Genomic DNA, 20,984 nt, shown 5'->3' on the forward strand with positions numbered 1-20,984 from the left:
CAAAACGGTGGCGAAGCTTTGATATGTGAAAATCACCCCCATCTTTTTTTTTTCTTTTCTTTTCTTCTTCTTTTTGGTCTCTGTGTTGTATAGGTTGACAACATGTTGGGCAGGAGGGAAAATCTAGGGGAGCATGACGCGATTTGGAAGATGAAGATTAAATTTAGGATGAATTGGGATGGGTTCTGATACTTGCAGCACGTGTGAGTTTTAATTTAATTTTATTTGTTGTTCATAAACCACTAATTTAAAGGGCAACAGTTACTTAATTGATTAGGTGATGGAACCATATTGTCAATGTCGGGTTTTTGTACAAAACATTCTTATCATAATTCCCGGAGAAGGAAAAGCAGGTGTGGGTTTTAATTTGCATCTTGAGAATTCACACAAGGTTTTTAATGAAATGGATAAAAGAGATGAGCTCTTTTTGCATTGGAGATTGCAGCATTGGAGCAGTCAATGATTCATGAGCATGCTGTGGTTGTTGGATTAGATAGGGTTGAGCTGAAATAATTAATGATAACTTTTGTTTTTATTCTGCTTTTTTAAATAATTTTATAGGGTTGAGCAGTCAGTGATTTTTGTTTTTATTTTAAATAGTCGGATTGAGGCATTGGTCAAAGATTACGAAATAATTTATATAAATAGTAAGGACGAATTAATCTATTTTGTTAAAACTTAGAATTTCCAAAAGTAATTTATATTTAACTTGTGATAAACAATTTACAAAATAATTAAAAAAAAATATTCCTATCTATAGAAAATTTGCGAGTACATTGCTAGAGATGGCAATTTAACCCGACACGGCGGGCACCTGATTCGATCCGATTTTAATGGGCTCCGATAGTGAAAAATGGGTGAATAGGTTCGAGTAGTATTTTTATTATCCATAATAGATTTGGATCGGGTTCAAGTTCAAGGACGCGGTACCTGCTACCCATTACTATTTAGTAAATATTAAAAAATATTTAAGATGACTATTTTTTAAATAAAAAATTATACATATTCACTTTTTGAATTATAATTAATTTTATAATTATTTAATATTTATATTATATTTTTTATTAAGTCAAATTAAATAATTTTATAATTTTTGACTATTTTCATTTTTAAAAAATTAAAATAAAAAACATTTTCTAATGCTAAACAAATTTTAAATAGATTTAAATTTTTAAATGGATAATTATAATCGGGTTTAAAATGAGCTGTACAGTAAATATAAATTTTTAAACGGATTTAAGACAAATTCAGATACTCGCTTATAATCGAATTCGAATTCGAACAGTGTATTTTAGGTGAGTAACCCATTCGTTTTCATTCATATGCATTCAATGACAAGAAGCTGAATTTCCTACAGATATAGGGCACAATTGAGCCTCTTCCCAAAGAGGAAAAAAAAAAAAGTGTTCAACTTCAAACATTACCAGCTACCAGGCCACCGGTTTGAGAGGAGAGGAGCTGGAATTAAACGGCCAGTCCTCTTAGGCAGCGGCGGTGATGGAGTCGGAAGCTTCATCGTCGAACGATCACAGTAAAGAAGACAGAAGCAGGGCAAAAAGAAGAAAGGTAACACAGAAAGAACTAACTTAAAGAAAACGATCTGATTTTTGATTCGCAACTTTCAATTTTTGGTTGATAGATATTAGAAAAGAAGAAGGCAATTGACGAATTGATAAAATCAGCTTCTGTTGTAAAGGATCATCTCGCTTCTTTCCTGCCATTTCGCCATTTCAATAGAAATGGTAACAGCAGTCCTTTTCTTTCTTTTTTTTTTTTTTAATGAAAATAAATAAAATTTGTCTGTGTGTGAGTGTTAGGCTTGTCATTGTACTTGGAATCCGGAAATGGTGATAAACTGTCTGCTTCTCTAAAGCGAAAAACTTCAAAACCTTCTTAAGGCTAACATGGAGAGGCATTATGGTCCTGATTGGGCTAGTGAAGAGAAGGTGAAGCAAAGGGAAATGTAGCACCAGAAGCACGTTATATATTCGTTTATGAAGCTCAGGCTAAAGCTCAAACTCCATCAAATGAGAGTATGTTAGTTGGGTTTGTACACTATCGGTTTACTCTGGAGGAAGAAATGCCTGTCCTTTACGTATATGAAATTCAGCTCGAGTCTCGTGTACAAGAGAAAGGATTAGGGAAATTTCTAATGCAACTTCTTGAGCTTATTGCTCTTAAGGTGCTGAAAGCATTTTCTTTTTGTGGGGTCTGCTTTATATTTGATTATAGTGCTAGTTTACATTTGGAATTCAATTTTTTGTTTGCTCTTTTGCAGAATTGCATGAGTGCTGTAGTCTTAACTGTCCAAAAAGCAAATGTAGACGCTATGAATTTCTATAGTAAGCTGAGGTATATTTTTGACTTGAGACAATATTCGCTTGATATTTTCTCATATATTGCTGATAGTTAAATTAATAGGTTGAAGGGAAAGATTCTTGTTAAACACTAAATCTTGAACACTAATTTACTTCTATATCAAACGGCCTTTAAGGACCCTACATTTTCTGCACAGTACTGTTCTTGCTTGCTGATTGCAATGTGAGGGCTATGCCGCAGTGGCCTTCGTCCTGCCCTGTCTTTTCTTGTTTATTTTTGATTTCTAGTCATTCCTTCACTAACCTTACTTGTCATTTGCTAATTTTTCTAATTTCTAGCTTTCAAATATATATCGAGTATAATGTGCAAACTGTCCTCCATTATACTAATCTGTGTATTTCTGTTGAATTATTTCTGACCTGTAAGATATTCTTCATGGAGATAGTTTTTTCTTTCGAGCTTTGTGCAAGGAGGTGGTGTCCTTCCATGTCTCATTCCTATCCTAAACCTCCTTTTATCTCTTTTCCTTGTTCACGAGCTGTACCAAATCTTGGATTTTGCATTTCCTCCAAATGTATGATTTTACTTCTTGGTGGTCCCTTTTTCTTATCTAGTGATTCAGTTCTAACTTTTTGCAGATATACCATATCAAGCATTTCACCATCAAGAGCTGATCCACTGGTGTGAGACTTTGGCTATTTACATTTTATCCTATTTTTAATTGTTTCTCAAGGATTTGATCATTGTTACTTGTCATTTTGTGCAGATGGGAAATCAGAAGAGTTATGAAATTCTTTGCAAAGCATTTGACGATGAAGCTAAAGGTAACTAGATGCTTAACATATCCAGGTCTTATACTTCTGTATGCTTAAAGTTTGACATGCTCATGTTGACGATTAATGAATGAAATTTATACAATGTTTTGTTTAGGTGTCTAATGTGCACGCAAACTTGCTATGACATGATAATTATTGTACTGGGATCCAAAATTTTGTTTTCAGTGTAGTTGAATGTTGATAGCTCTTCTAAGGGCTTGTGGGAAATAAGTTCATCAGGTTTTGCATGATTGTATTCTGTTCATTATTTTATGGGACAGCTTAATTAAGGTGGATTTATGCATACCCTTTTGCTCTTTCTATCTCCTATCTATAATTCCTTTTCATGAATATGTTTTCCTGTTGTGTTGGTAGCATTTGCAATTCTGTTCATGAGTATCATTGATTCTGTGAGTCCACTTACAACTGGAATTATTTCATTACAGCCAAAGACGGTTAAGTATTTTCAACGAGTAAACCTGGATGAAGTGGTTTTCTCTGATGAAAGGCTTAAAGATAATTCGTACTGGGCAAAGGTTTGTGTCATACCAGTTTTTTGAGTTCTCTTCATCTGAGTTTTCTATGTTTATATCATTTCCTTCAAGTTTTTTACCCTAATTCTTTGCAGGATGGTGTTGAGAATGGTTATGGTGAAAAGGCACAAGAAATTCTTGGGCAAGTTAGAGGAAGGTACATTTTGTAGTTGAGGCTTTTGTTTTTCATGATACCTTGAGATGCATTCACAGAGAATAAAATCTAGATGTTTATGCTGTTTTGATATAACCTCAATGCCTATGAGAATCAGAAAAGGAATCAAATTAGTTATATAAAGTCATCCTAGGATGATTTGGCAAATTATGCAATTATTATATCATGTCAAACTGCTCTTTTCAAGGAACCTGTAAATCATGTAGCCCATAAAGAAAGAGTTATTTTGTTTTAATTCGTACTTTTAAATTTTCAACAAAATAGATTTTTCTGATAATCTTTTTTTGGTATAAGTATCCTGTGGACCCCTAGTCTTTTTTCTTTAGGAAGACAGGGTTTTGGTATTGTTTAACAATTTTTTTTTTCAGCAAATTTTCCTTTTGGAATTTTCTCACTTGGTATTAACTTTTTATTAAGTATTATTTCCATATGTAATCACTAATCTTAATAGGAAAACTGGAGTCTCTAGAAAAACTCTGTTTATATAGTTCTTTTGCTTGGGCTTTTTCCTGAGTGTTTTTGCTTATCTCCTGTGAACTTTTTAATTCTCTTCCATCTTCTTCTTCTCCCTTCTGCTGCTAGAAAATTCCAGAAACTTCTTTTTCTTGGATGCTCTTTATGACCCAATTCTGACCTTTCTTTTCTTTTCTTTCTTTCTTTTTTTTTTTTTCGTCCTAAATTCTGATTCCTAATTTCACTATCGTATTAGGTTGGAATTTATCCCTTATTTTTGTGCGTTCTTCAATATTTTATCATCTATAGCTCTTGCTGATTATAAAGTTTGATTTTCAAATAGTTGTCATGCAACAATGTTTCCATGTGCCTGAAGGTGTATGCTCTATGAAATTAAAGTTTTATTTTCTCTTTTTGTTGGATTAAACTCTGTTGAGGTTGATTGGCTGTGGTTAGAATTGTGCATTGGCTTGTAGGTTTGGTTTACCGGTAGCTAAAAAAATAAATTTCCCATAATAAATATATAATTGAACTGAATTCAGAATGGAAGAATTCTGAATTCTTTCAGTTTGATTCTTATGTGCATATTTGCGTCTGAACTTCTAGCAGCATAGGGACAGCTCTTATATTTTAAAGCAAAATTACAAGGAGTAGAGAAACAGGGAAATCAAGTAAGAAACTGATTTCTGTTTCTGATAAAAGGAAAAAGAGTAGAAAGGCCAAAATGGTGATTGAATTATATAAATTGAAAAGTCTCAAAATTTAAACCAATGTGTTATTTCTCAGGTATTCATTCTGGTTTGACCTGAATAATGTTCATCTCTAGCTGTAATTAAGGATCTAATTTGTAAATTCAGTGCTGTTGAGTTGCTTTAGCGCTGTTGAATAATGTTCAACGGTTGTAGGGAAAATAATTATTTAGTCTCTCAGGTTTACTACAATTATTTAAGTAGTCCCTGACGTTTAATATAATATTTAATTCGTTCCGTCTCGATAAAAGGTCTCTCTCTGTCCAAAATTAGAGGGTCTTAACTTTTAAAATCATATAAAAGTTAAGAGAGAGGTGAGATAGTTATTTTGAAATGACAACATATGCCCTTATTAGCCTGAATCCTCAAGAAAGCCAAACATATGCCCTTATTGGTTACTCGGTTCTAAGAAAATATGTACTGGAAATCACGTTTATGAAATTGGACTTCAATTAAACAAGAAATCTTTTTGCACCAAACCAAACTTTGCAGTTAACATTATTACTAACTTATCAAGCAATCTGGCAACGCAGTGTTTACTTGCACAAAATCCACAACTTGTATTATACCAAATCAAATGAAGAATATTACCTCCGTGAATCATTTCCCTTTGGAAATGGCCAAACATCATACATCTTTATACAATATAAAGAACAGCCATTATCAATGAAAATGCCTAAATAAAATATGTTAATTTGATACTCATTAGCAGTAATGCAAGGTGTCGGCCCAATGTACGTACCTAGGTGTTCCCTCCTCGCCAACAGCAGCAACTGCAGTCAGGGTGTAGTTAGGTTGTGCCCGTACCTGGGACGTCAGGGTGTAGTCAGGGTGTGCCCGCACCTGGGACGTGGCCCATCTTCCTTCTCAATAATTGCATTAACCACAGAATAAGTAGGTGCGTGCCTCGGCCTAACCACAGGGCTCTTCGATTTGAGACCATTTGGAACGTGAATCATTTGTGGATTAGTATATATTTTCAGCTGAAGGGTTCTTTTTTTTTTTTTTTTTTTTTTTTTTTTTTTTTTTTCTGCTGTGAAAGAAATAAATGGGTGTTCAATCATGTAGAGCAAATACTTAAATGAGTCAAAGTTTAGCATATTTACCTCAAAATTGAAGGTTCTTGCGTTTGATTCAACCCCAATTTGCAGCGGTTACCACACTAATCACTTGGAATCATGAAAAAAATATCCCATTCTGGAAAAATGCTTCAATGGATGAATCAGTGATTGAGAGGATTTTTTTAGTGTCAAGTTTACATTTGGGAGAAAATGAGACTTCTGGTTTCTCTCCATTGCAATCCCATGATGGTCCACATCACCCAAAGGGTGTTTTAGTCTTTTTATATGATTTTAACGTCTAAAACCCTTTAATTTTGATGGAAAGACCTTTTAATCAGACGAGTATTTAAATAATTATGGCAAATCTGAGAGACTAAATAATTATTTTTCCACAATTCTATTCTAGCAAAAGTATGGAATTTTATCACAAAGCAAATTCTCCAGCAGATTACACATTTGTCACACTAGTTTTTATGACCTGTCGTACACACTCATGATTTAATTTTTTTACGTAAATATATTACAAAAGTAGAACAACTATTTAAGATAAATTCAATAAAAAATAAAATAAAATTCACTAAGAAAAGTTAATTAAATCAATATATTTTATAAAATAAAATTATAACCATGCATTTTGAAAGATCAATTTGAAAAAAGATAAACTTTACTAGGAAAAATTATTTAATTCAAGATATTGCATAAAAAAATTTATAAGCATAAAAATATAATAATTCACACTTTAAAAATTATTTTTATTTTGATATCTTAGATTATAATTTCACGGATATAAGAACTTAAAAAGCACAATCAAAATAATTGCGATTATTTTAATAAAACAAAGAAAAAATATAGAGCATGTAAATTGAATAAAGATATGTAATACATATTTTTATTTCTCATTTCTTAATATATTATTGTGCAGATGAAAAGTTATAAAGGAAATAGATTTATTAATTTTATAGAATTTTTTGGCAATTCGAATGTGTCTCTCCCCATTGCCCTTTTTGATATGGATCAACCATCACTCAAGCATGGAGCTCAAGGGAGCAAGGAGAACAACATGGGAGATCCATTAGTGTTTCCTAGTGGGCCAATTACAAGAAGTCAAGCAAAGAGATATGGGGCAGCCACATCCTTATATGTTCAAGCCCAAATTACACAAGAACTTCATGATGTGGCATTTAACAAGTGTTGTGTGGAACTTGAAGGCACACCTAGGCTTCTTACAATGTTGGAGACATGTGCTGTTGGTGTAGCACACCCTAGCCATGCTAATATGTAAGGGATGTGGGCTTGGACGTGTCCTTATCCCTTGTTGCATGTTTTGGTCCAATTAATATGTAATATGGGCTCATAGTGTTTATTTAAGTTGTTTTGGGTTGGTTTTATGATGCATGCAATCTGCCCAATATTAAGTTGTTTGTTTTGGGCTGGAAATGACTTTATTTTGTGTTTTAGAGTTAAGCCCATGTGTTTTGGCCCTAGGGCAGCCTAGTTAGATGCTCTTCTTTAGGGTTATGTTTGTTTAAGGCATATAAATAGCCTCCTTAAGATGTAAAACGGGATTTTTGGCATAATTTGAATCAAAGGCAGAATTGCTCATGCTCTTGCATGTTCTTCTTAATTAGAGTGATTGTGAGAATTTGCTATCCTCTAATTGCATCAAGAATTAAGGTAAACTTATCAATTCATTTGTGGCGTTTATCTTGTTCTTTGCTCGATTATTGGTGTTACCGTTTCATTATAAACGTGGGGTGCCATAGAGCGTTTTAATCTCGATTATTGGTGTTTCCGTTTCATTATAAACGTGGGGTGCCATAGAGGCGAACTTACATCTCATTCCTTTGATTTCCGATCCCGGTTCCGTGTCATTTGGTATCAGAGCCAAATCAAAGTTTTGGGGTAAGTTCTGTTATCTTAGTTAGGAATTTGAGTTTTCTTGTTGTTGGATTCATTGTTGTTTATCTTCGTGTTACATTATCTCTTTAGATCTTGTTGGATCTAGACATTATCTCTTTAGATCTTGTTGGATCTAGACATTATCTCTTTAGATCTTGTTGGATCTAGACATTATCTCTTTAGATCTTATTGGATCTAGACAATTTCTCTTTAGATTTTGTTGGATTTAGATAATTTCTCTTTAAATCTTCTTGAATCTAGTTTTCTTTTTGTATCTTCTTATTGTTTGCATCATTTTCTAGTTACCCTTTTGACTAATTCAAGATCTATCTTTGAATATTCTTGTTGTTTGCTTGTTTCTTGATTAAAAAAAAAAAAAAAAAAAAAAAAGGTTATTGATAAAGAGAGATAAGTCAGAATTTGTTAAGGTCATTACCTACTTAAGTTGAATTGGGAGACACAAAAATTGTTGGACAACCTACAAACTAAGTCAATATCTACCTAGATTGAAATTGAAAGACACAATTGCTGGACAACCTAAAGGCATTTTGACTTGATTTGGGAATTTATTGATAGTCCATCTTACATTCAAATTGAAGGATATCATATTTTGACTTGATTTGGGATCTTATCTTGAGAAAACACAAAAATCATTGTTGGGCAACCTAAATATTAATTCATTACCTACCTAAATTGAAATTGGGAGACACAAACCATCCACTTATACCTTGTTAAGCCCTTACCCTACCTAAATTGGGTCACATTTGTAGGTTAAGTGAGGATATAAGTCAAAAACGTGTGCTACAGTAACTTGCTACAGTAACTCAGAAGCAAACTTGCTACAGTACCTTAAAACGTCTGCTACAGTAACTTGCTACAGGAACTCAGAAGCAAACTTGCTACAGTACCTTTAAAAAAATTTTTTTTTTTTTTTTTTTTGGGTTTTCTTTGTTTGCTTGCTTTGATTGGGTAGAATTAATTAGGTCCATATTTGGTTTGCTTTGTAGTGAACTAAATTCATGCAATATATCCAGAAATTGTCTTTCAAATTCTAGTTTCTATTTCTTGTTTTTGTGCTATCTTTGCTTCATTTATATTGTTAGGGTGTATTTGCTTGTTCCAACACTCTAATTAATAATCAAGTAGTACATTGTTTTGTTCTTGTGCTACCATTCATTTCGTTTGAGTTTTCATTCTAGAATTGTGCTTACGTTTCTTTTGTTAAGGTTTATTTTCCTTGTGTTCTAAACGTGCTTTGAGATTGATTGGTTGGCTTGAAATTCTGAAGTACAATTGGAGGATTTGCAAGGAGTGATTGAGGAGTGTAAACACGTGAGGGAGTGCCTTATCACTAACTCAAATTTTTTTCGTGTTTTCTATTTTTGAATACTAACCATGAGTACAGGCAAATCTGGAGATGGTAATGATGGAATTCCAATTAAAGATCCTCAATTGAAACTTTTCATGGAAGCAATTCAAGGACAGTTTAGAACCTTCAATAATCTTGTCCAAGACATGAGGGAGGAATTGCAAGAGATAAAAGCTTCACATAGCTCTAATACAACTAGAACTCGTCCACAAACTAGATTTCAAGACCATGATGATGAAGAAAGTGAAGAGACCAATCCTAATAAACTTGATGGGGACTTGGGATCAATTAAGATGAGGATTCCAGAATTCAAAGGCAACAACAATGCTGAAGAGTATCTTGAATGGGAAAGGAAGGTAGAACAAATCTTTGAATGCCATAACTATTCCCAGGAGAAGAAATCCCATCTTGCAGCTGTGGAGTTCAAAGGATATGCTATGTTTTGGTGGGAACAATTGCTACTAAAAAGAAGAAGCAGGGGGATGCGACCAGTACCACCATGGGAGATCATGAAGGAATTAATGCACCAAAAGTTTGTCCCTGCTCATTACTTTAGGGATTTACACACCAAACTAGCAAGAATGGTGCAAGGAGGGAGGAGTGTGGAAGAGTACTACAAGGAGATGGAGATTTGCATGGCAAGAGCTAAGATTGAGGAAGATGTCCAAATCACCATGTCACGATTCCTTGGAGGTCTAAATAGCGATATTGCTGATGCTTTGGAGATGTATCACTATGATACACTAGAAGAGATGGTAGATATGGCCATGAAGCTAGAAAGGCAGAAAAAGGGAAAGTCTACCAACAAGTATTCCAACAATACTTTGGGAACCAAATGGTCCAAAGGAGGTGAGAAGAAAGACTTCAAAGGTCCTAGTTTCCAAAGGACAGAATCAATTTCGAAAGGTAAAGAGGTTGCCCAAACTACATTCAAAGGAAACAAAGGTACTTCTAACTCTATAAACCCTGCTAGAGAGATTAAATGCTTTAAGTGTTTAGGAAAAGGGCATATTGCATCTCAATGTCCTAATAAAAGGGTTATGATTATTAGGGAAGATGGAAATGTTAGTTCTGAATCCGAATGTAGTGATTGTGATGATATGCCTCATTTGCATGATGTTGATAATGATAATTCAGATGAGGATGAGCATAACTTGTTGTTTGCTGAACGTGGAGAATCTTTGGTTGTTAGGCGAGTTTTGAATATGCATGTTAAGGAGGAGAGCCTTGAACAACGTGAGAACATATTTCACACTAGATGCTTGATACATGGAAAAGTGTGCTTACTTATTATTGATGGGGGTAGTTGCACTAATGTTGCTAGTGTAAGTATGGTGAATAAGTTGAATTTGGCATGTCTTAAACATCCTAAACCTTATAGATTGCAATGGTTGAATGATGGTGGAGAGGTGAAGGTGACACGCCAAGTGCTTGTGCCATTCTCCATTGGATGGTACAAAGATGAGATTTTGTGTGATGTAGTACCGATGCAGGCAGGCCATCTATTGTTGGGAAGGCCATGGCAATATGATCGAAAGGCACTACATGACGGGTTCTTTAACCGATACTCTTTGGTTCATAAGGGGAAGAAGGTGACTCTTGTTCCATTATCACCTCAAGAAGTGTACACCGATCAGAAGAAAATACTTGAGAGAGAGAGAGAAACTTCAGCTTTGAAGGAAAATGAGAGTGAGACATCCAGTTCGAGAGAACAAAAGAGTATTAAAAGAGAGGTTGAAAAGAAAGAGGCCACAAAAGATACCAAACAGATTATTGGCCCAAAAGTGAGTGAAACACAAAGAGGGGAGAGAAAGAAACACACTTTTTATGCGAGAGCTAGAGAGGTTAAATGTGCCATAGCCTTGAGGCAGCCCGTGTTGCTTCTTAGATTCAAGGAAATTTTGTTTTCTAACGCTGACACTAATCTTGATGGTTTACCTCCTGTGTTTGTTTCTATGTTACAGGAATTCACTGATGTTTTTCTAGAGGAGCTACCTAGTGGATTACCACCTTTGAGAGGGATAGAACATCAGATTGATTTCATTCCCGGCTCCACCATTCCAAATCGACCAGCCTATCGAAGCAATCCAACGGAGACAAAGGAGTTGCAGAGGCAAGTTGATGAGCTTATGGAGAAAGGATTGGTGCGAGAGAGCATGAGTCCTTGTGCCGTTCCAGTACTTTTAGCACCCAAAAAGGATGGTACATGGCGAATGTGTATTGACTGCAGGGCGGTCAACAAAATCACTGTAAAGTATAGACACCCTATTCCTAGACTTGATGACATGTTAGATGAGTTGTGTGGGTCTACTTACTTTACAAAGATCGATTTAATGAGTGGTTATCATCAAATTCGAATGCAACCAGGTGATGAATGGAAAACTGCTTTCAAAACTAAGTATGGTTTGTATGAATGGTTAGTTATGCCTTTTGGATTGTCTAATGCACCTAGTACTTTCATGAGGCTTATGAACCATGTTTTACGTGCTTTCTTAGGAAAATTTGTAGTTGTGTACTTTGATGATATACTTGTTTATAGCAAGTCTCTTAATGATCATGTTGGGCATGTTAGGCTAGTATTACAAACTTTGAGAACTGAACAATTGTATGCTAAGCTTAAGAAATGCACATTTTGTATAGATAGACTTGTGTTTCTTGGTTTTGTTGTGAGTGCGCAGGGTATAGAGGTGGATGACGAGAAAGTGAAAGCTATCAAGGAATGGCCGACGCCGAAATCAGCTTCGGATGTACGAAGTTTCCATGGGTTGGCAAGTTTCTACCGACGGTTTGTACAAGATTTCTCTTCGATTGCTGCACCACTCACGGAGGTAATTAAAAAGGAAGTTGGGTTCAAGTGGGGCGAGGAACAACAGAAAGCGTTTGACATGCTTAAAGGGAAGTTGACATCCGCTCCAATACTTTCTTTACCTAATTTTGAGAACACCTTTGAAATTGAGTGTGATGCTTCTGGTGTAGGTATTGGAGGAGTGCTGATGCAAGAGAAGAAGCCAATTGCCTACTTCAGTGAGAAGTTGAATGGAGCACAACTCAATTACTCGACCTATGATAAGGAGCTATATGCCTTGGTGAGGACTTTGAACGTATGGCAACACTACTTATTACCTAAGGAGTTTGTCATTCACACTGATCACGAAGCCCTAAAACACTTGAAGGGTCAAGGTAAGCTCAACAAGCGACATGGTAAGTGGGTTGAGTTCATTGAACAATTCCCTTACGTTATTAAATACAAGCATGGAAAGGATAACGTTGTTGCTGATGCATTGTCACGGAGACATGCTTTACTTACTACTCTTAGTTCTAAGTTGCTAGGATTTGAGTATGTTAAGGATTTGTATGTGTCTGATTCAGATTTTGGCAATGTGTATTTGGCATGTGAACATGGAGCATTTGATAAATTTTATCGACATGAAGGATATTTGTTTAAGGGCAGTAAACTTTGTGTTCCTAAATGCTCTATGCGTGATTTGCTTGTACTTGAGTCTCATTGTGGGGGATTGATGGGACATTTTGGGGTACATAAGACTTATGACATGTTGAATGAACATTTTTATTGGCCTCATATGCGTAAAGATGTCGAGAAAGTTTGTGATTCTTGCCTTACTTGTAAACAGGCCAAGTCTAAGTCTATGCCTCATGGCTTGTATATGCCTTTACCAGTTCCTAGTTCACCTTGGGTTGATATCTCTATGGATTTTGTACTTGGATTACCTAGGACTAGGCATGGTAGAGACAGTATATTTGTAGTGGTTGATAGGTTCAGCAAAATGGCTCATTTCATTCCTTGTCATAAAACTGATGATGCCATTCATATTGCTGAATTGTTCTTTAGAGAGGTGGTACGATTACATGGAGTTCCACGGACTATCGTTTCTGATAGGGATGCTAAGTTCCTTTCACATTTTTGGAAGGTTTTGTGGGGTAAGCTAGGTACAAAATTACTTTATTCTACTACCTGTCATCCACAAACAGATGGACAAACTGAAGTTGTGAATAGGACTTTAGGAACTTTACTTCGTGCGATAGTGGGTAAAAATTTGAAAACTTGGGAGGATTGTTTGCCATTTATTGAATTTGCATATAATCGAAGCATACATTCTACTTCAGGTTTTACTCCATTTGAACTTGTTTATGGATTTAACCCACTAACTGTTTTGGATCTTGTTCCTTTACCTTTACATGAGCTCTCTAGTTTAGATGGTGATAAAAAGGCTGAATTGGTGAAGTCTTTACATGAGAAGGCTCGAGCAAATATTGAAAAGAGGAACAAACAATATGCTGACAGGGCAAACAAAGGAAGGAAGAAGCTGGTGTTTGCGCCTGGAGATTGGGTTTGGGTGCACCTTCGGAAGGAAAGGTTTCCCAACCAACGAAAGTCTAAGCTAGATGCACGTGGAGATGGTCCATTCCAAGTCTTGGAACGCATCAATGACAACGCCTACAAGATAGACTTGCCAGGTGAGTATGGTGTTTCCGCTACCTTTAATGTTAGTGATTTGTCTCCTTTTGACATGGATGCAGATTTGAGGACAAATCTTTTTGAGGAAGGGGGGAATGATATGGATCAACCATCACTCAAGCATGGAGCTCAAGGGAGCAAGGAGAACAACATGGGAGATCCATTAGTGTTTCCTAGTGGGCCAATTACAAGAAGTCAAGCAAAGAGATATGGGGCAGCCACATCCTTATATGTTCAAGACCAAATTACACAAGAACTTCATGATGTGGCATTTAACAAGTGTTGTGTGGAACTTGAAGGCACACCTAGGCTTCTTACAATGTTGGAGACATGTGCTGTTGGTGTAGCACACCCTAGCCATGCTAATATGTAAGGGATGTGGGCTTGGACGTGTCCTTATCCCTTGTTGCATGTTTTGGTCCAATTAATATGTAATATGGGCTCATAGTGTTTATTTAAATTGTTTTGGGTTGGTTTTATGATGCATGCAATCTGCCCAATATTAAGTTGTTTGTTTTGGGCTGGAAATGACTTTATTTTGTGTTTTAGAGTTAAGCCCATGTGTTTTGGCCCTAGGGCAGCCTAGTTAGATGCTCTTCTTTAGGGTTATGTTTGTTTAAGGCATATAAATAGCCTCCTTAAGATGTAAAACGGGATTTTTGGCATAATTTGAATCAAAGGCAGAATTGCTCATGCTCTTGCATGTTCTTCTTAATTAGAGTGATTGTGAGAATTTGCTATCCTCTAATTGCATCAAGAATTAAGGTAAACTTATCAATTCATTTGTGGCGTTTATCTTGTTCTTTGCTCGATTATTGGTGTTACCGTTTCATTATAAACGTGGGGTGCCATAGAGCGTTTTAATCTCGATTATTGGTGTTTCCGTTTCATTATAAACGTGGGGTGCCATAGAGGCGAACTTACATCTCATTCCTTTGATTTCCGATCCCGGTTCCGTGTCACTTTTTCAATATACTTATTAATATATACAAACGTGCATTGCACATTATACAAACGTGACTTCATTTTATTTTGTTTTTAATTTTCTATATGTAATCTTTTTATAATTGTACAGAAGAGTTTTTTTTTTTTAATATCTTAATTTTTGTTAATTAAATTATTAATATGCGGTATTTTATCAAACCATCTAAATAAAATAAAACAGAGAGAGTATATATTATATATTTTGTGAACTCGTTAAGCACACAAAATGGATGATAGCCCCAGTACCCATTTCGTGAGGGCGACAGCAATGGCAACCTTACTCCGGCACTTGAACCCTACGTTAAATTAAAAAAAAGAAAAAAAGAAGTTAAACCCATTCTTTATCCTAATTATATATATGTAATCCACAATATGTTTGATATAATTATGAATACTTCCCTTAAAAATATAGTAACCTCCGTTGTGAAGAAAGAGATTGTAATTCTTAATTTTAATGTAAGATATGTAATTTTAATGTATGTATACTAAATCAAAAATAATCCATAATAATTTTTTAATTCATTGGAGGCTTTTATGAGCCGAAATAATATAGTGGAATATACAACAGAGAGTGACCCTCCTCTTGGCTCACCAAATTAGTGAAAATAACTATGGTCCGAGAGAACTCGAACTCAAGACCTCCCACTTTTTACATAAGTGAGAAGACCAACCAGACTGCTTCCTAATTGGCAATAATTTATAATAATTTAATTAGCAAAATAATTAATACGTCCATAATCAAGAAAGAGCTCGTAGAGTGATGAGTCATAATTTGAAATAATCAACAAAATAAAATTACAATGATATGGTTCGTTTGGTATAAATAAATTCAAAATATGGAATTCATTTGTGAATGAATTATTCATGTTTGATTTGATTAGTTTAAAACATGCAATTCAATTAAATTCCACATAAACAAGTATGGAACAAATTTATAATTGAAAGTTTATTTGCTTTTGTTTCCTAAAATATTTTTGAAATAATAATTTTACAATAACAAATACCACTTATATTTATGTTATGTTATATAATTTTTTTTATAATTTTATTAAAATAAAAATATAAAAAATAATATTAATAAAATTATTACATTTAATTTAATAATGAAGGTATATTTAATTTGAATCTCTCTCCTCAATAGTAAAAAATTTGCTTAAAATATTAAAATAAAAGATGAAAAATGTTAGAATAAAATACACAATAATAGAAAAATATTTTTCTAAAAAAAAAAAAAATTTGTTTACATGGTTTTGGTTAAGTTTCATAAATAAATGAATTAAATAAGTAACAAAATTGAAAAATTGACTTTGTAAAATTGACTTTGTAGAAGGAGAAGGGTAGTTTTATCATAAAAAGTTAGATGACTTAGTTTTGTAATTCATTTGAAAACTCCAACTATTTTTGTGAAATTTGGTATAGTTATGTTCAATTCCATAGAATTGAATTTCTAAAATTGAAATCTGCATTTTTTTTATTTCAAACACAAAAATATGGATTTTTAAATGAATTTCATTCCAAACAAGGGGTTAAAAATAAAAAATAATAATAATAATGAAATCTTAACCCACACAACAAAGCCAGAGAGAGCTTTAAAATCCTATATGTGGCCTTTTTGTATGCAAAACAAAGGACAAATTAACCAATTATACAAGACAAGCCTGCATGCGAAAAAGGTTAAATAGGGCTCGATATATAAATTCATTTCTTAACTTTACAAATGACCTAATATGTACTTAAATTTATAAATTTGGTAATATTATATATTTTTCGATACTAACATCAATAATTTTTTGAGTTTTTGGCTTTTTTCTGTAAAATTTCACTTGATATGCAATTAGCATGACTTTTGGAACAATAATTTTCATAAATTTCAACTCTTTAACGAGTATGTAATTAATCTAATTTTGCAAGTTGAAGTGTTCAACAAAATAAATTTAAAAATTGAAAAGTTTAATAGGTGCAATTTTATAAGTTGAAGTGTTTGATGTATCAAAGTAAAAGTTGAGAGTATCACAAGGTTAAAATAACAAAGTTCAAGGGTAAATCCATGTATTCAGCGGATTAAATAAGATACCAAGTTTGCAAGATTACGTTTCCGTAAAGCAATTGGCAGATATTTTTACAAAACCTTTAAATGAAAGCCAATTTTGCTTGATTAGAAGAGAACTGGGTATGTTAGTTCTAAACTCTTAAATTTTAGAACTCTGTGAGTATGTTCTAAAAATGCTTTCTATATTTGATATTGAAAAACCTGTTCTGTGTTATGTTCTAAAATTCTATCATGTGTGACTTGAAAAACATTTTTGTGTTTAGAAGAGCTATGTAAGGTTCTGATGTGGATTTCTAATGTCACTGATTTCTAATATCTTCATCTACATCAGATTTTTTCTTAAAAAAAAAAAAAATCATTTTTAAAAATTATTTTATTTTTATTTATTCCATCTTTTTGTTTTTTTTTTTGTTGTTTTTGTGTGTTTTTTATTTAAATTCTTGCTTAATTTTTTTTCGGAAATGAAATCAAGTTTAGAAAAAGAAAAAGAAGATTCTTCAGAAAAAGAAAAAGCTGAGAAAGACAAAACAGAAAAGAAAACATTAAGTTTAGAAGAAGAAGAAGCTGATAGTAAGAACAAAAAAAAAAAGGGGGAAATAGAGTTCATGAAAGAAAACCTCCTCTACATCCCTTTTCTAAACAATTTGAGAATCCAACTAAAACATCACCTGCTCAGAATCTCAGGACATCGAAAAGACTCAGAACTGATTCTAAACCTATTTGATTTCTTTCTAATCTACTCTCTGATTGTGTTTCTATTTTGTTTTGTGAACAATTTTTTTGTTATTTGCTCTGATTTTTATTTGTGTCTGTCGTTTACTTAAAATTTTTTTTTTCACTTTGTTTATTTTTTTATTTCTATTTTGCTCTGATTTACTAACCCTTTTCTCTGATGACAAAAAGGGGGAGAACACAATACACTTGATGCTTGAGTACTTGGAGGAGAACATAATATATTTATTTTAAGTACTTAATCTCTTTGCTTATCATGTTCTAATCTGTGATATTTTTATTATAATGTGGGAGAACACAGTACACTTGATGCTTGAGTACTTGGAGGAGCACATAGTATATTTATTTAAGTACTTAATCACTTTGCTTATAATGTTCTAATCTGTGATATTTTGTTCTAATGTTTTGTTTCTATGTGAACAGAATATGCTTTACATGCTCTGATTGTTAGATCTTAAAACTTAGTTTCAATTCTAAGTATGCTCTGATTAAAGACTTAGAACTCAGTTTTAATTCTAATGTCAGTTTCTAAATCTGTATTCTGTTCTAATCCCCACAGATATTATATTGTACTTATTCAGGGGGAGTTTTATATAAGTTCTTATCTTGCTTCATGATAAATCTGTTATGTTTAGAACTTGTATTTTGTTGACATGCATAAATTTAGGGGGAGCACATGATTTAATGTTTGATAAATTTATTAGTTTTGTCATCATCAAAAAGGGGGAGATTGTTGGCTCAAGGGTCAATTTTATCTTGAGATTTTGATGATTATACAAAACAAATAAATTTAATTTTCTTGTATGTGCTAATATTATTTTATGCAGAAATTATTATTGAAAATTATTGAAGAAATGAAGTTCCTACATCCCAAGATTTTTATTTGAAGACCATGAAGATTAATGAAGATATTTTCTATTGGTTCGTATTATAATAAGTCTTAGGAAATTATTGTGGGATAGAGAGTAAATGATATTATAAGCACAAATCTATTTTATATCTCTCAAAATTGTTTTGAAATGTTTTTGAATAAATTTATTAAGAGGATATAGCCAAAATCTTTACTCTTCACGTTTTTCCATCTAAAATATCTTTGGAGTAAATATTCTTGGTAGCTATTAAATGAAATTCTGCAAAAAAGCATTTTCTGATCTAAAAAGCAGTTTCTAATTTAATACAGCTGGCTGTTTCTAATACAGCTGGCTGTTTCTGATATAAATGTTACACTGTTTTCTAAACTGAACCTTTCACCTCCAAACCTTGTATGTGTGAATATTAAATGTGGTCAAACAACCCTTTTAATTGCAACCCATGCATTGCCTCGTTAGTTTTAAAAACATCAGAAACTTTATTGCTCATTAAAAATCTCAACGTTAACTTCTAAGAGAAAATTCATCTTTTCATATAAAAACCATTTCCTCTTTTAAAAAGAATGGGTTTTGCAAAAGAGTATGAGTTCATTGTTCATAGTTTAAATCTCTCAAAACTCTCTCTTCAATCCCCCTATTTCTTTCGTCTCTTTGCTTCAAGAAAAATTTTTAAGAGAAAAGAAAATTTATTAACAACATTTTCTGAAGAAACAGTTCTGATCTTTAAATCTGTTTTCTAAATTCGTTTTCTGTTCTTCCTGTGCTTATATTTGCATTTCTCTCTGTCTATATAGATTCTGTAATCTGTTGTAGACAGGCCTCTTTATTTGAAAACTTTTATGTAATAGCTTAGGTGAAAAGCTATGGTGTTATAGGGTTATCAAGCGACCTTCTCCTTGTGTGAGATTCTAATGTCTTGATTTGAGTTTCTGATCTCTGCAAAATCAGAAAGGGTTGAGGTTAACTAGAACCTTTGGAAAATCTAGTGGGATAAAGGTTAGATCTAGGTGTTGATCTATTTCCTTGTATTGTTGGTTTGTCTCTTACCCTTGAAAAGAGATAACATAGTGGAGGATCTCAAGATGCGTCTTGGGGAGTGGATGTAGGCGAGTTAGTGCCGAACCACTATAAATCTCTGTGTTTATCTTCTTTTACTTTCTGAAGTTCTGCTTGATTATATTCTATTTACGCAACTGTTAATCTGTTTAGAAATGCGATGTTGTTAATGAGTTTCTGATTCTAATCGTGAATAAGCTTTATCTCTGTGGAACATTAGAACTCTGGATTTCTGTATTGTGATTTACCAAGTTCTAATCTGTCCTTCTATATTCAGTGTAATTCACAATATGAATTATAATCAGTTTTCTAATCTTGCTTAAAGCTTTGTGAACCAGTTCTAAAATGCAATAACTGTTGTTTACAGAGTCTTTCTAAAATTGCTAAGCTTGTGAAGCTGTTCTAATCGCAATAGCTGTTCTTCACAGAGTCTTTCTAAAATAGCAATAAACTTTGTGAAGCTGTTCTAATCGCAATAGCTGTTCTTCATAGAGTCTTTCTAAAATTGCTTAAGCTTTGTGAAGCAGTTCTAAATGCAATAGTTGTTCTTCACAGAGTCATTCTAAAATTGCTTAAGCTTTGTGAAGCAGTTCTAAATACAATAATTGTTCTTCACAGAGTCTTTCTAATCGTGCAATAAGCTTTGTGAGGAAGTTCTAAACTTGATAACTAACTCTCACAAATGCTTTCTAATTCCGCTGCAATAGAATTCTGATTTCTGTTTTTGAAAGTTAAATTTTTAGAAAACCCAATTCACCCCCCTCTTGGGTTGTGCCATATATAAACGGGACCCACATGTCCTAAATTGAAAAAGAAGTCAACGAAAGAGAAGCTGAAGCAGGCTTTCATAGCTGCTTGGAGTGATTCAGATGATTCTAATCCTGAAAGCCACAGCGATCAAGAAGAAATTTCTAATATCTGTCTAATGGCTACTATCGATTCTGAATCTAAAGAAATCAGCACTCTGACTTCAACACAGAAAGCTGGAATCAACGAAACAAATGCAACGGTCCAGAGAATGAAGAAAGCACTGTAAGTATTTCTGAACCTGAATCAGAAAATGATCTTCTAAATACTTACAATAATCTTTGCAATGAGTTTGAAAAGCTTGTTAGAAAGCATAAAGTTCTAAAGAAGATTTCAGAAAATTAAAATCTGAAAGTAATCTAAAAGATGCTTTTTTCAAGAAGTTACATGCAAAGATCTCATACAAATCAAAGATCTTAAAAGTTGTAATAATCGATTTTGAAAATCTGACATCTTGAAGAAAAATGTAAAATCTGAATTCTGAAAATGAATCTTTGAAAACTGAGATTAGAATTCTAAAATCAATTTCAGAATCGTTTTCTAAGAGAAGACAAGTTCTAGCTATGATAGCATTTCTAAACTGAATCGTGTTTCTAATAAGAAAAATGTTTTCTAATGTTGTGACTTTAGAACATC

The 20,984-nt window shown here is 33.4% G+C and overlaps 1 pseudogene across 1 annotated transcript; it reads left to right on the forward strand.

Moving 5' to 3' along the window:
* The first annotated feature begins 1,274 nt into the window (after nt 1-1,274).
* On the forward strand, nt 1,275-4,077 carry LOC149491686 (uncharacterized; annotated as a pseudogene). Its single transcript, XR_016319314.1, has 8 exons — nt 1,275-1,566; nt 1,640-1,742; nt 1,818-2,182; nt 2,279-2,352; nt 2,958-3,000; nt 3,086-3,143; nt 3,581-3,670; nt 3,763-4,077. The product of XR_016319314.1 is annotated as an uncharacterized LOC149491686 (transcript).
* Nucleotides 4,078-20,984: the final 16,907 nt, after the last annotated feature.

This window comes from Jatropha curcas, unplaced genomic scaffold (assembly GCF_041381405.1).
Source record: "Jatropha curcas cultivar XTBG-Jc1 unplaced genomic scaffold, XTBG_Jcur_1.0 HiC_scaffold_856_pilon, whole genome shotgun sequence".
Classification (NCBI taxonomy): Eukaryota; Viridiplantae; Streptophyta; class Magnoliopsida; order Malpighiales; family Euphorbiaceae; genus Jatropha; species Jatropha curcas.